This window comes from Bubalus kerabau, chromosome 21 (assembly GCF_029407905.1).
Source record: "Bubalus kerabau isolate K-KA32 ecotype Philippines breed swamp buffalo chromosome 21, PCC_UOA_SB_1v2, whole genome shotgun sequence".
NCBI lineage: Eukaryota > Metazoa > Chordata > Mammalia > Artiodactyla > Bovidae > Bubalus > Bubalus kerabau.
In genome coordinates, this window is record NC_073644.1 from 20,776,275 (window position 1) to 20,791,205 (window position 14,931).

Consider the following 14,931-nt stretch of genomic DNA (forward strand, 5'->3'; position numbering starts at 1 on the left):
CATGAAAGTGAAAAGTGAAAGTGAAGTCACTCAGTCGTGTCCGACCCTCAGCGACCCCATGGACTGCAGCCATCCAGGCTCCTCCATCCATGGGATTTTCCAGGCAGGAGTACTGGAGTGGGGTGCCATTGCCTTCTCCGAACACTCAAACTACTAACTTCTAAATTGTCCTATTATATTCAGAGGCAAACTATGTTTTAGTGGAGTTCCTGAGCATAATCAGAAGAAAAATTCTCTCTCTTTTTGCCACACTGCAATTAAACTTAGCTTTAGTATCCACAAAGCTGGATGAATCACAAGCTGGAATCAAGACCTCAGGTATCCAGTTGATACTTCTCTAATGGCAGAAAAATGAAGAGGAACTAAAAAGACTCTTGATGAGGGTGAAAGGGGAGAGTGAAAAAGTTGGCTTGAAACTCAACATTTAAAAAACTAAGATCCTGGCATCTGGTCCTCATTATTTCATGGCAAATACAAGGGGGAAAGTGGAAACAGTGATAAATTTTATTTTCTTGGGCCACACAATCTCTGCAGACAGTTCCTACAGTCATGAAATTAAGACACTTCCTCCTTGGAAGGAAAGCTATGTAAAACCTAGACAGCATATGTAAAGGTAGAGATATCAATTTGCTGACAAATGTCCAGTGATCATGTACATATGTGAAAGTTGAACCATACAGAAGGCTGAGTATCAACAAATTGATGCTTTTGAATTGCTGTGCTGGAGAAGATTCTTGTGAGTCCCTTGGACCACAAAGAGTTCAAACCAGTCAATCCTAAAAGAAATAAACTCTGAATATTCACTGGAAGAACTGATGCTAAAGCTGAAGCTCCAATACTTTGGCCATCTGATGCTAGGAGCCGACTCATTGGAAAGACCCTGTTTCTGGGAAAATTTGAGGACAAGAGGAGAAGGGGATGGCAGTGGACCAGATGCTTTGATACCATCATCAATTCAATGGACCTGCATTTGAGCAAACTCTGGGAGATGGTGAGGGACAGGGAAGACTGACATGCTGTAGTCCATGGAGTTACAAAGAGTTGGACATGATTTAGTGACTGAACAATAATAGCCTAATCTCTGATCTTTGATCTAAGGTCAATTTTCCTTTCTTCACTGAATCTCTCTTTTCCTGGTTTCCCCAGATTCCCTTGAAAGAGGCTTAATCCAGGGCTGAGTTGACATTAAATTAAAGCTTCTCTGTCCAACAATTTCAATTATACACACAGTATTCTTGCCCCTTGATTATGTGTCATGAATAATTTTTCCATTATAAAAAAATTGGAACCCTTATTACATGACAAAAAGTACAGTTTCTATTGGTAGGCTGTAACTGAATACTGGCTCTTCCCCTTACTAGTTGTGTGACCTTGAGCAATTGCCTCTCAACTCCCTCATCTTTAACCTGGGAATGGAATATCTCAGAGAGCTGTGTGAGAGGCAAGTGTATAAAGGTAGAAAGTTCTCATGGAATGCCTGAAAACACAGAGAAATATTCAAAAATTACATTTTCAAAAATAAAATTTAAAAATTATTTTTACTTTTTGTATTCGAGCTGTTTCACTTGAAAATGACAGAAAACATAATCAAAACTGACTCAGGAAAAGGAAGGGTATTTACTGGGTCATATAACTGAATAGCACAGGGTAAAAATGGATTGAGTCACAGCTTGACATTGGGTTTTAAACTATCTCATAAAAATCTGCTTTTGTCTTTCATGTTTAGTTTTGCAACTTCTGTGGAGATTGTGTTCTCAGATATGTGTTTAATATAGACACAGGATGATGCTAGTAGTTTTCAGGGCTACATCCTTCCCAACTGATATTCTACCATTTCCAGTTAAAATGTTATTGTATGCCAATTCTTGAAAAGATTATTGAAGCCATATAAATGCAACACTGATAGGCTTATACCTAATTCATATCATCTCTCTGATGTAAAGTCAAGACCTTTGAAAACACTTAAACCTGTTATGGACACATGCGAGGAAACACACGGTCCTAGACAGAAATTAAAAAACTATTACCCTGAAGAGGATGGAACTATTACTCAGAGGATGTTTCTGCTAGGCTACAGAAACAATCAGTGTCCATTACAAACTAAAAATTTGATCATGATCTGATTATATGCATGGAATTCATTGGAATAAGACAATAGAAATTTAGAACACTACAGAAATGATAATGAAAGCAATAAAATAATAAATGATGATTACTATATTTTGCTTTTATATTCAAAAGTGTTTTTCTATTTTGCATTCCATATATGCATTCTCTCTTTTTTTTTTTTTTTTCTGTCTAGAAAGCTGTGTGATACACAGGGCTTCCTCTTTACCTTTATACTTGAAGGAAACTGAGGCTCAGTTTCATTTAGTTTCTCTTAAGGCTATATAAATATCTTTAAGCAGAATTAAGATTGGAACCAATGTCTACTATTTTTTAGTCTTGTATCACTTTCATTATATCACTTTATTATATTAGAGAGATCTAACCAGTAGTTTATATCCTGGAGAATGTCAGAAGGAAGGGGTATTCACATTAAGTATTGACAATTGTTCAAGATATATGAAGTGGGTAGCAATTGGTAAGCACTGCCTATTTGATGCTTTAGAATTCTCCTATACAATACTGCTATAAAAATCATGCCACTCTCTCTAGAGTGGGCAAAAAACTTAGTTAATGGAAAAAATGATTAGAGGTAGAAGGCTGCTCAGCAGCTCTAATGGTCTCAATTTTGTTCACAAAATAACTTATAAACCATTCACAGTATTCTACCAGCACCTCCTTCCTTGATTTATAATGTCTTTTTTATGGGTTCAGAATGGAATCAATGGTCTGGAAGAGCACAGGAGGGTAATGTTTCCCAGAAGAGATGATATTAGAAAAAAATGTGCTGCCCTTGCAGCTTTTGATGCACTTTCTCATTGGTCTACAGGTTGTTTTCTTTCTCGACTGTGATCTGGAAATGTACAACCAGAGGATCTCAATAAATGCTCCAATGTGTGACCGACTAATTTTATTAACATCCGCTCCCTCTGAAATGATGCTGCATTTACTTGGTAACAGAAAGATGTGGCATGAATGAGGAGGCTGTGGGCACAATTCTGTGACTGAGAGAAAGGAGCTGCTTCTCCTGAGGACAGGGCATCCAGGCTTCACATTTCTCTGTGAATAACAGTTTCAATAGGACTAAATATGAATGTATCTTTCTTTCCTTAAAGGTACCACTTCCACGAAAAAAAAAAATTGCCTCAGTGTTTGTATTTTGTTTTAGTTTTTGCCTGGGACTGTTATTGTCACTACTTTGTTAATGAGAAAATAATTTTCTCTTGTCATCCATCACCTCTTTTCCAGTGCTCCTGTGAACTAGTAAAATGCACTTTCAAAAAACTTTGTTGGAATTAAAAATGCCCCTGTAACCCATAAGACCATAAAACTAACCTTAACTTCATGAACATTTCATAAACTAGCATCCAGTTACCCCAAATATCCATACTTCATTTATTCAGTCACAATTATCAATCTTTCAAAAACATAATTTCCTGGAATTTGAAAAATTATGTTTCCATTGTTCTTACCATAAACTAGCACCTTAGATTTAACTTGGTTACTTGGAAGCTACTGTTGCCCTTACTTGAAACAGCTATTTATCATTAAAAAAAAAAAAAATAGTACATCACCATTCTATGCAAGAGAATCTAATTGTTTGTCAAAATCCATCATGTAATTGTCACTCCTGCTATGGTATCCAGTTATGCAAAATGGTCATAAATGTTGTTTTAAATATGTGATTTACATCAGCTTTTGACTGAGGGTAAGTTAATTTAAAAAATTTATGGTAAAAGAGCTAATTTTCTCATATATCTGATTGGAAAAAAAAAAGCTAAAAACATGAATTTGTTGTCAGGTATTAATCTCCTATACTGTCAATGATTGAGTTCTAAAGATTAAGAACTTTTATCATTTAGTGAATTCTAACTGCAAAGACAAAGTTCAATGCTTATGATGAGATTTGAGATACTGGTGTATAAGATGATCAGACTTTGGATTCTGGTGTTGAAGCATGCTTAATTACACAAAGGTGAAACGAAGACCTCCTAAGAACTTGCTTTTAGATAGCAATGCCCCAAATGCCACAGATGCCTACAATGGCCAAGAGAAGAGCATAGTCCCAATCGATCGAAACTAATCCCTGCCATGCTCCAGGAATGACTACTAAATACAGGCAGAGACATCTATTGTAGTATTTCAGGAGGAAGAACAAGTTCACACTTGACTAAGCAGAGACACAACAAGATCTATAAATCAACGTGAGTTGGGTCTCTGTTCTTCCAGCACACTAGCATGACTTGTGGGCAGCTTTTATGGTTTATGGAAGCTAGCTTTTTGTGCTATTAGTAAAAGAAAGCAAATTTTCACTAACCACATGAGGATGTGAACAAATATCTCTTTCCCTGCCTGTGCCCCTGTGCTCTTTTTTGTAGCATCCAAAGTCATAGACTTAAATCTGGCTGCCTTATGGTCCAGAAATTCGTATACACCTGAGACTACATACAAAATAATCATAAATTTGTGATTGTGCTTTTTTTTTCCCCTGTGCAGAAGATCCATAAATTTTACTCCATTCTCACAATCCTCCCCAAAAATGATATAATCCAGTGCTCTTGTATCACAAAGGAAGAGGAGAAACATAAGACTGAACTCATACAGTTAAGTATCCACTTCTGATCACAGGCAGAGGTGAAAAACTACAGCCCCAGTCTTGAGTCACTCACATAGCTGCTACTTCTACAAGAGGACTGGCCTATATTTGGTACCATGCCATAGGCATCCCACAAAAAAATTAAGAGGGTAATAAAGGGAAAGATGAAGAAAGTAAAAGAAGAACAGAGGAAGAGTTAGAGAGAAATACTGAAAACACAATGCTTCCAAATGTTCAAAAGCCTCTATCTTCTATTATTAAGGTGGGGATGGTAGTTTAGTTACTAAGTCATGTCTGACTCTTAAGACTGTATGGACTATAGCCCGGGCTCCCTCTGTCTATGGGATTTCCCAAGCAAGAATACTGGAATGGGTTCCCATTTCCTTCTCCAGGAAAGGAAATCTTGCCTGACCCAGGGACTGAACACATGGATTCTTGTCTCCTGCACTGCAGGCAGATTCTGTCACCCTGAGCCATCAGGGAAGCCCACGCTATTATTGACAATTATCTTAATAATAGAAGATCTTTGTTATTGTTCAATCCCTCAGTTGTGTCCAACTCTTTATGACCCTGTGGACTGCAGCACACCAGGCTTCCCTGTCCTACACTATCTCCTGAAGTTTATTCAGATTCATGTCCACTGAGTCAGTGATGCTATCTAGCCGTCTCATCCTTTGTCACCCCCCTTCTCCTCCTGCCTTCAATCATTCCCAGCATCAGAGTATTTTCCAATGAGATAGCTCATCGCATCAGAGGGCCAAAGTATTGGAGGTTCAGCTTCAGCGTCAGTCCTTTCAATTAATATTCAGAGTATATTTCCTTTAGGATTGAATCTCCTTGCAGTACAAGGGACTCTCAAGGGTCATGTCTACCACCACAACTCAAAACCATTGGTTCTTCGGAGCTCAGCCTTCTGTGTGGTCCAACTCTCACTTCTGTACATGACTACTGGAAAAACCATCAGTTCAGTTCAGTTCATTTCAGTCGTTCAGTCGTGTCCAACTCTTTGCAACCCCATGGACTGCAGCAGGCCAGGCTTTCCTGTCCATCATGCAACTTAACTCCCAGAGCTTGCTCAAACTCATGTCCATTGAGTCAGTGATTCCGTCCAATCATCTCATCTTCTGTCATCCCCTTCTCTTCCTGCCTTCAAACCTTCCCAGTGTCAGGGTATTTTCCCGTGAATCAACTCTTCCCATCAGGTGGCCAAAATTTTGGAGCTTCAGAATACACAGGACTGATTTCCTTTAGAATTGAGTGGTTTCATCTCCTTGCAGTCCAAAGGACTCTCAACAGTCTTCTCCAACACCACAGTTCAAAAGCATCAATTCTTTGGTGCTCAGCATTCTTTATAGTCCAGCTCTCACATCCATACATGACTACTGAAAAAAACCATATCCTTGACTAGATGGACCTTTGTCAGAAAGTAATGTCTCTGGTTTTTAACGCACTGTCTAGGTTTGTCATTACTTTTCTTCCAAGGAGCAAACGTCTTTTAATTTCATGGCCACACTCATGATCTGTAGTGCTTTTGGAGCCCACAAAAATAAAGTCTGCCACTGTTCCCATTGTTTCCCCATCTATTTGTCATGAGGTGATGGGACCAGATGCCATCATCTTTGTTTTTGAATGTTGAGTTTTAAACCAGCCTTTTCACTCTCCTCTTTCACTTTCAAGAGGCTCTTTAGTTCCTCTTTGCTGTCTTCCATAAGGGTGGTATCATCTGCATATCTGAGGTTATTGATGTTTCTCCTGGCAATCTTGATTCCAGCTTGTGCTTCATCCAGCCCAGCATTTCATATGATGTACTCTGAATATAAGTTAAATAAGCAGGGTGACAATATACAGCCTTGACATACTCCTTTACTAATTTGGAACTAGTCTGTTGTTCCATGTCCGATTCTAACTGTTGCTTCTTGACTTGCATACAGATTTCTCAGGAGGCAGATAAGATGCTCTGATATTCCTATCTCTTGAAGACTTTTTCACAGTTTGTTGTGATTCACACAGTCAAATGTTTTGGCATAGTTAGTAAAGCAGAAGTAGTTGTTTTTTCTAAAACTCTCTTGCTTTTTCTATGACCCAATGGATGTTGGCAATTTGATCTCTGGTTCCTCTGCCATTTCTATATCCAGCTTGAACACCTACTATTGAAGCCTCACTTTGAGAATTTTGAGCATTACTTTGCTAGCATGTGAGATGACTGCAATTGTGCAGTAGTTTTAAGATTCTTTGGCATTGCCTTTCTTTGGGAATGAAATGAAAACTTTTCAAGTCCAGTGGCCACTACTGAGTTTTCCAAATTTGCTGGCATATTGATTGAAGCACTTTAACAACATCATATTTTAGGGTTTGAAATAGCTCAACTGGCTTTGACTATAAGGACTTTTATTGGCAAAGTGATGTCTCTGCTTTTTGATGTGCTGTCTTGGTTTGTCATAGCTTCCTCCCACCACCACCCCTAAGGAACAAGCATCTTTTAATTTCATGTCCCAGTCACTGTCCACAGTGATTTTGGAGCCTAAGAAAATAAAGTCAGCCACTGTTTCCACTTTTTCCCCATCTATTTGCCATGAAGTGATGGTATTGAATGCTATGATTTTTTGTTTTTTGAATGTTGAGCTTTGAGCCAACTTTTTCACTCTCCTTTTTACCCTCATCAAAAGGCTCTTTAGATTCTCTTCACTTTATGTCATTAGAGTCATATCATATATATATCTGAGGTTGTTGATGTTTCTCCTGGCAATCTTGATTCCAGTTTGTGATTCATCCTGCCCAGCATTTCACATTAAATACTCTGAATTTAAGTTAAATAACCTGGTGAAAATATATATCCTTGACGTACTCCTTTCCCAGTTTTGAAACAGTGCATTGCTCCATCTCTGGCTCTAACTATTGCTTCTTGACAAGCATACAGGTTTCTCAGGAGACAGATACAGTGGTGTGGTATTTCTGTCTCTTTAAGAATATTCCAGTGTGTTGTGATCCACACAGTCAAGGGCTTTAGTGTAGTCAATGAAACAGAAACAGATGTTTTCCTGGAGTTCCTTTGCTTCTTCCATGATTCGATGAATGTTGGCAATTTGATCTCTGGTTCCTCTGCCTTTTCTAAATGCAGCATGTAATACTAGAGTTTCTCAGTTCATATACTATGGAAGCCTGGGTTGAAGGATTTTGAGTATAATTTAACTTCCATCTGAAATGAGTGCAGTTGTATAGTAGTTTCAACATCTTTTGGCATTACCCTTGTTTGGAATTGGAATAAAAACACATTTTCCAGTGCTTTGGCTACTGCTGAGTTGTCCAAATTTGCTAACATATTGAGTGCAGCACTTTAACATCATCTCCATTTAGGATTTTAAAATAGCTCAGCTGGAATTCTATCACCTCCACTAGCTTTGTTGGTAGTAATATTTCTTTTTTTTTTTTTAAATGTCATTTCTTCTTTTTTTTTTTTAATTTTATTTTTAAACTTTGCATAACTGTATTAGTTTTGCCAAATATCAAAATGAATCCGCCACAGGTATACATGTGTTCCCCATCCTGAACCCTCCTCCCTCCTCCCTCCCCATTCCATCCCTCTGGGTCGTCCCAGTGCACCAGCCCCAAGCATCCAGTATCGTGCATCGAACCTGGACTGGCAACTCGTTTCATACATGATATTTTACATGTTTCAATGCCATTCTCCCAAATCTTCCCACCCTCTCCCTCTTTCACAGAGTCCATAAGACTGTTCTATACATCAGTGTCTCTTTTGCTGTCTCGTACACAGGGTTATTGTTACCATCTTTCTAAATTCCATATATATGCGTTAGTATACTGTATTGGTGTTTTTCTTTCTGGCTTACTTCACTCTGTATAATAGGCTCCAGTTTCACCCACCTCATTAGAACTGATTCAAATGTATTCTTTTTAATGGCTGAATAATACTCCATTGTGTATATGTACCACTGCTTTCTTATCCATTCATCTGCTGATGGACATCTAGGTTGCTTCCATGTCCTGGCTATTATAAACAGTGCTGCGATGAACATTGGGGTACACGTGTCTCTTTCCCTTCTGGTTTCCTCAGTGTGTATGCCGAGCAGTGGGATTGCTGGATCATAAGGCAGGTCTATTTCCAGTTTTTTAAGGAATCTCCACACTGTTCTCCATAGTGGCTGTACTAGTTTGCATTCCCACCAACAGTGTAAGAGGGTTCCCTTTTCTCCACACCCTCTCCAGCATTTATTACTTGTAGACTTTTGGATCGCAGCCATTCTGACTGGTGTGAAATGGTACCTCATAGTGGTTTTGATTTGCATTTCTCTGATAATGAGTGATGTTGAGCATCTTTTCATGTGTTTGTTAGCCATCTGTATGTCTTCTTTGGAGAAATGTCTATTTAGTTCTTTGGCCCATTTTTTGATTGGGCCATTTATTTTTCTGGAGTTGAGCTGTAGGAGTTGCTTGTATATTCTCGAGATTAGTTGTTTGTCAGTTGCTTCATTTGCTATTATCTTCTCCCATTCTGAAGGCTGTCTTTTCACCTTGCTAATAGTTTCCTTTGATGTGCAGAAGCTTTTAAGGTTAATTAGGTCCCATTTGTTTATTTTTGCTTTTATTTCCAATATTCTGGGAGGTGGGTCATAGAGGATCCTGCTGTGATGTATGTCAGAGAGTGTTTTGCCTATGTTCTCCTCTAGGAGTTTTAGTTTCTGGTCTTACGTTTAGATCTTTAATCCATTTTGAGTTTATTTTTGTGTATGATGTTAGAAAGTGTTCTAGTTTCATTCTTTTACAAGTGGTTGACCAAATTTCCCAGCACCACTTGTTAAAGAGATTGTCTTTAATCCATTGTATATTCTTGCCTCCTTTGTCAAAGATAAGATGTCCATATGTGCGTGGATTTATCTTTCTTAAGGCCTACTTCACACTCCAGGATATCTGGCTCCTGGTGAGTGATCACACTATCGTGTTTATCCAGGTCATTAAGATGTTTTTTGTATAGTTCTTCTGTGTATTCTTGCCACCTCTTCTTAACCTTTTCTGCTTTTGTTACGTCCTTATTTTTTCTGTTCTTTATCACCCTTTAACTTACCCATCTTTCCATGAAATGTTCCCTTGATACCTCCAATTTTCTTGAAGAAATCTCTAGACTTTCCCAATCTTTTGTTTTCCTCTATTTCTTTGCATTGCCCATTTTAATGAAGGCCTTCTTATCTCTACTTGCTATTCTTGGGAACTCTACATTTAGTTGGGTGCATCTTTCCTTTTCTTCCTTACTTTTCAGTTTTCTTCTTTCTGCAGCTATTTGTAAAGCCTCCTCTGACAACTACTTTGCATTTTTGTAATTTTTCCTCCTTTGGGATGGTTTTAGTCACTGTCCCCTATTCAATATTATAAACATCTGTCCAGCACTCTGTCTACCACCAGGCTCCTCTGTCCATGATATTCTCCAGGCAAGAATACTGGAGTAGATTGCCATGTCTTCTTCCAAGACACCTTCCTGTCCCAGGGATTGAACCCTTGTCTCTTATGTCTCCTGCATTGGCAGGGGGGGTTCTTTACCACTAGCACCACTTGGGAAGCCCTGATCATTGTATAAGGATCTATATTGTATGAAGTCATTTTTTCTCTTCTACACTAAAAAATGTCCAGGAAACCCTCAGCGATAAGTTTGGACATGAAAGAGGTGTCTCTGTGGCCATTTAGCACCTCTCATTGATGTGGAATCCATATCAGTTTTAGACCAAGTTGTGCTGAGCATTCCTATCTGACAGGTTAGCAGTCAGAGACAGAGAAACTGTGGTCCAGCTGGCTGTAGGATAGCTATGATGAATTAGAACCAGTTCTAGATCCAGGTCTTGTCACTACTTAAAGTACTTTTATATTTATGAGGAGACAAGTGATTCAAATAAATAAAAATGATTCATTCTGCTTACTTGGCCCACCTTACTCAAATGTGATTTTCAAAACAGTGTAAAAAATATGCCTTTATCTTCTCAACAAGCACTTCCTAAAAAATTGGTCTAAGAAGTTGAGGTTACAGGGTCACTCAAGGTCTCATTCTGAGAGGATATAAAAAAAGGGTAGGGGGACTTAGTAAATTATGTAAGTTACAGAACTGAAAAGAAAATCCTTTGAAGAATAGGTCATTGGTTTTGATATTAGAGGATAAGGTATGAGATGCACTTTGAAGAACTGTAACCTAACCAAGCAGCTCACACATAGTGGTTTTCATTAAAAAAGTTGCCATTTATCTTATCATGGTGAGTTTATCTTACCATGAGCTGTCATTGAAAGGATAGGGAAATACTGTGACTTACTACAGCACAGCAGATATCAAAAAAAGACAGATGGCAACTTTTTAAATGACAGACACAGTTCTCCAGAGCTTATTCCTGTCTCCAGATTCAGGAGCAGCCACCATCAATACCAATCTCTGGGGCTAGGCTGAAAGGAGACATTAATAGAGCATATTCCTATATTGGTATTAATATCTTAAACTCTTAAAAAAATTTTAAGTTTGGGGGGGCACCTGTCCTGTTCACAGTGGAAAAAAAAAACTCATGATAATGAGGCTAACTTGTATTTTAATATTTAATTTTAGTTTCATAAACTATGATGGTTTCTTGAAGCTTAAAATTATTTTCTGAATAAAATTTAACAATTAAGATCCTGTGGTTTTGAGCCACACATTCCTGGAATCAATCTGCTTTCTCTGTGTCTCAATTCTCTCATTTATAATATGAGAAAAAGTAGTGTTCCTAATTCATGGGGTTGTGTTAAGGATCTAAAAAGAGATGAAATAAAATAGTGCTGTGATTTCTATTGATATCAGTATTAAATACTAATCACTGCTGATGGTGACTGCAGCCATGAAATTAAAAGACGCTTACTCCCTGGAAGAAAAGTTATGACCAACCTAGATAGCATGTTGAAAAGCAGAGACATTACTTTGCCAACAAAGGTTCGTCTAGTCAAGGCTATGGTTTTTCCAGTGGTCATGTATGGATGTGAGAGTTGGACTGTGAAGAAAGCTGAGCGCCGAAGAATTGATGCTTTTGAAGTGTGGTGTTGGAGAAGACTCTTGAGAGTCCCTTGGACTGCAAGGAGATCCAACCAGTCCATTCTGAAGGAGATCAGCCCTGGGATTTCTTTGGAAGGAATGATGCTAAAGCTGAAACTCCAGTACTCTGGCCACCTCATGCGAAGAGTTGACTCATTGGAAAAGACTCTGATGCTGGGAGGGATTGGGGGCAGGAGGAGAAGGGGACGACAGAGGATGAGATGGCTGGATGGCATCGCTGACTCGATGGACATTAGTCTGAGTGAACTCCGGGAGTTGGTGATGGACAGGGAGGCCTGGTGTGCTGCTTTTCATGGGGTTGCAAAGAGTCGGACACAACTGAGCAACTGAATTGAACTGAACCCTCATTTGACTTTGGTTCCAATGACTCAAATCTCAAGTTTCTAAATAAGAAAAGTAATTTTAGCTGACCCCTAAACAAATTGAAACAATGCTTAACTATCCTATATTTAAGACAATCTAACTAATACCACGTATACATATATCCCAGTTCTGTAACCAGTGCTGAAGTCTACCATCTTCTGTACCATCAAGTGCTAATTGGCCATTTAGAGAGAACTTGCCCTCATTTCTAGGGTCTCTCCAGTTATGCTGGCTCATGGCCACCTCTCCTTTCTGGGCCACTGAGAATACCTATTATACATGTCACACATGCTGGTCCTTCTTCATATATTGCATTCTACTATTTTGTCTCTGAATCTTTCTCTCCCAAGTAGATATACATTCCTTGAGGACAAGTATATGCTACATATTTTCTTTGAAAATTATTACCAACTGAGACCGCCTATTAAAAAGCAAAGTCATTACTTTACCAATAAGGTTTGTCTAGTCGAAGCTATAGTTTTTCCAGTAGTCATGTATGGATGTGAGAGTTGGACTATAAAGAAAGCTGAGTGCCAAAGAATTGATGCTTTTGAACTGCGGTGCTGGAGAAGACTCTTGAGAGTCCCTTGGACTACAAGCAGATCCAACCAGTCAATCCTAAATGAATCAGTCCTGAATTTTCATTGGTAGGACTAATGATGAAGCTGAAACTCCAATACTTTGGCCACCTGATGAGAAGGGCTGACTCATTTGAAAAGAACCTGATGCTGGGAAAGATTGAAGGCAGGAGGAAAAAGGGACAACAGAGGATGAGATGGTTGGATGGCATCACCGATTCAATGGACATGGGTTTGGGTATACTCTGGGAGTTGGTGATGGACAGGGGAGGCTTGGCCTGCTGCGGTTCATGGGATCACAAAGAGTCGGACACAACTGAGTGACTGAACTGAACTGAACTGAAGCACCCTAGTCTAGTGTGAAGCAAGAAATTAGAACTCATTGATGACAGCTTATCTTAAAATAATATAAATGAATTTACATAGACTAAATTTAGAATACCATCATTCTATTTGTCTTCTAAACTCTTAAAGTTAACAGTGAGATGGAGAGACAAAATATTATACAAATATTTAAAACTGACTTCTAGGGGAAAAAAATAAAACACTTAAACTCTTGAACTTTAGTTTCACCTTCTGCTGAATAACAAAATTTAACAGGTAACCTTAAGATCCACTGCAGATAAAGCATTACTGATTATTATTTCATGAAATTTGACAGTGCTTGGAATGTACTCACTAATGTAATATACATATTTCCAAACAATGGTCCAGCATATGTTCTAATCACATACAATGGTATTGGCCATAGACATCACAATTTTAAACGAAGGGAAAAAATGACTATAATCACTAAGTGTTTCACTTTCAAACTCAGAATGATATTGAGAATTTAGAAAACCTGAAAGTCATTTCCTCTTAGACTGCTTTTAATTCCCTTTGGTGTTTCCCTTGGAGCATTTTTTCTTTATTTCTCCATTTATCAGATGCTTAAAAACTCTGAAGAATGAAGTTAACTAATTGTCCATTAGATGCCTTGGATCTTTCATCTACTTAAGAACGTCTCCTTGATGCAGTTCCTCTCATTAGATAGACTGTGAGCTTTGCTGCGCACTCACAGATGGCATCCTAGCTTCTGCAGCAATGGGCACTTAAGCTCCAGGAAGCCCTGTTTAGACGTGGATGTTTTAACAGAGCAGTCCACATCCAACCTCTCACTCTTGTCTAAGTACCTGCTTGTGATGATCACTTTGCTTCCTGCTGTTCTAAGTGGAGTCATTAAAAGAAATGCAACTTTCAGCACAATTGAGAAAGGGTGGTAACTTCCTTCTTCATTTGAAGGTCAGCTCTACCAAACATTAACCTTTCTACTTCCATCAATTTAATCATTAGGAAGAAATCAGATAATCCTTATCTTTAAAAAGTCCTAAGAAATAATTGCATCTCTTTTTTTTTTTCCTCTCAGCAATTGATGGGGGCAGGGAGGGGAGAGTTGGGACAAATAAACTAAAATTTAGAACATTAATGGTTGCTCCTACATGTATTTAGATTTACGTAAGATGACCCCAGAACATATTTAGGCATTTGATATGTTAAATATCAGGGTTAGGTTTCTTCAGAACCCCCAGCCCTCTGTCCTGTGGTCATAGAGTAGATGGCAAAAAATTGTCAGTTTGGTATTGTCTTTATTAGAACCAGAATGTAAGAATTGAGACTTTTGCAAAATGTGGCAAAGAGGTTGAAATGAGGAGGGGATGGTTGCCCAGTTTCTATGTTTATTGAACATATTACTGAAAAACAAGAAAACTATTTCAATGATAAATGAACAATTTAGTCTTTCTTTGAAAATATTAGATTTATACACTGTCTCCAGTTAATCCCACAGGTACTTATCAAGAAGTTACAGGATATGTCACTTCTTGGGAGATGTTTCAAAGAACTTATCTGGTATGACAGCTGTTCTCTAGATTCTGAAATCTATTTGGGTAAACGGAGACAAGTATATATTTAAAAAATTAAATGTAGAATTAGACATGAAACAAACAGAGGTAACTATAAGTCAGCATAAATGTAGGTACTACATTTAATATAAAGTAAAAAATAAACAATCAAGTATAAAGCTTTGCTAGTCAAGATATTTAAGAAATTACTGTGATTCCGATTAATGTCTGATAGGAAATTTGAATTCGAAATGTTTTTTGATGCAGAGAGTAATACACTTTTTTTTAAAATTTTATTTTATTTTTAAACTTTACAAAATTGTATTAGTTTTGCCA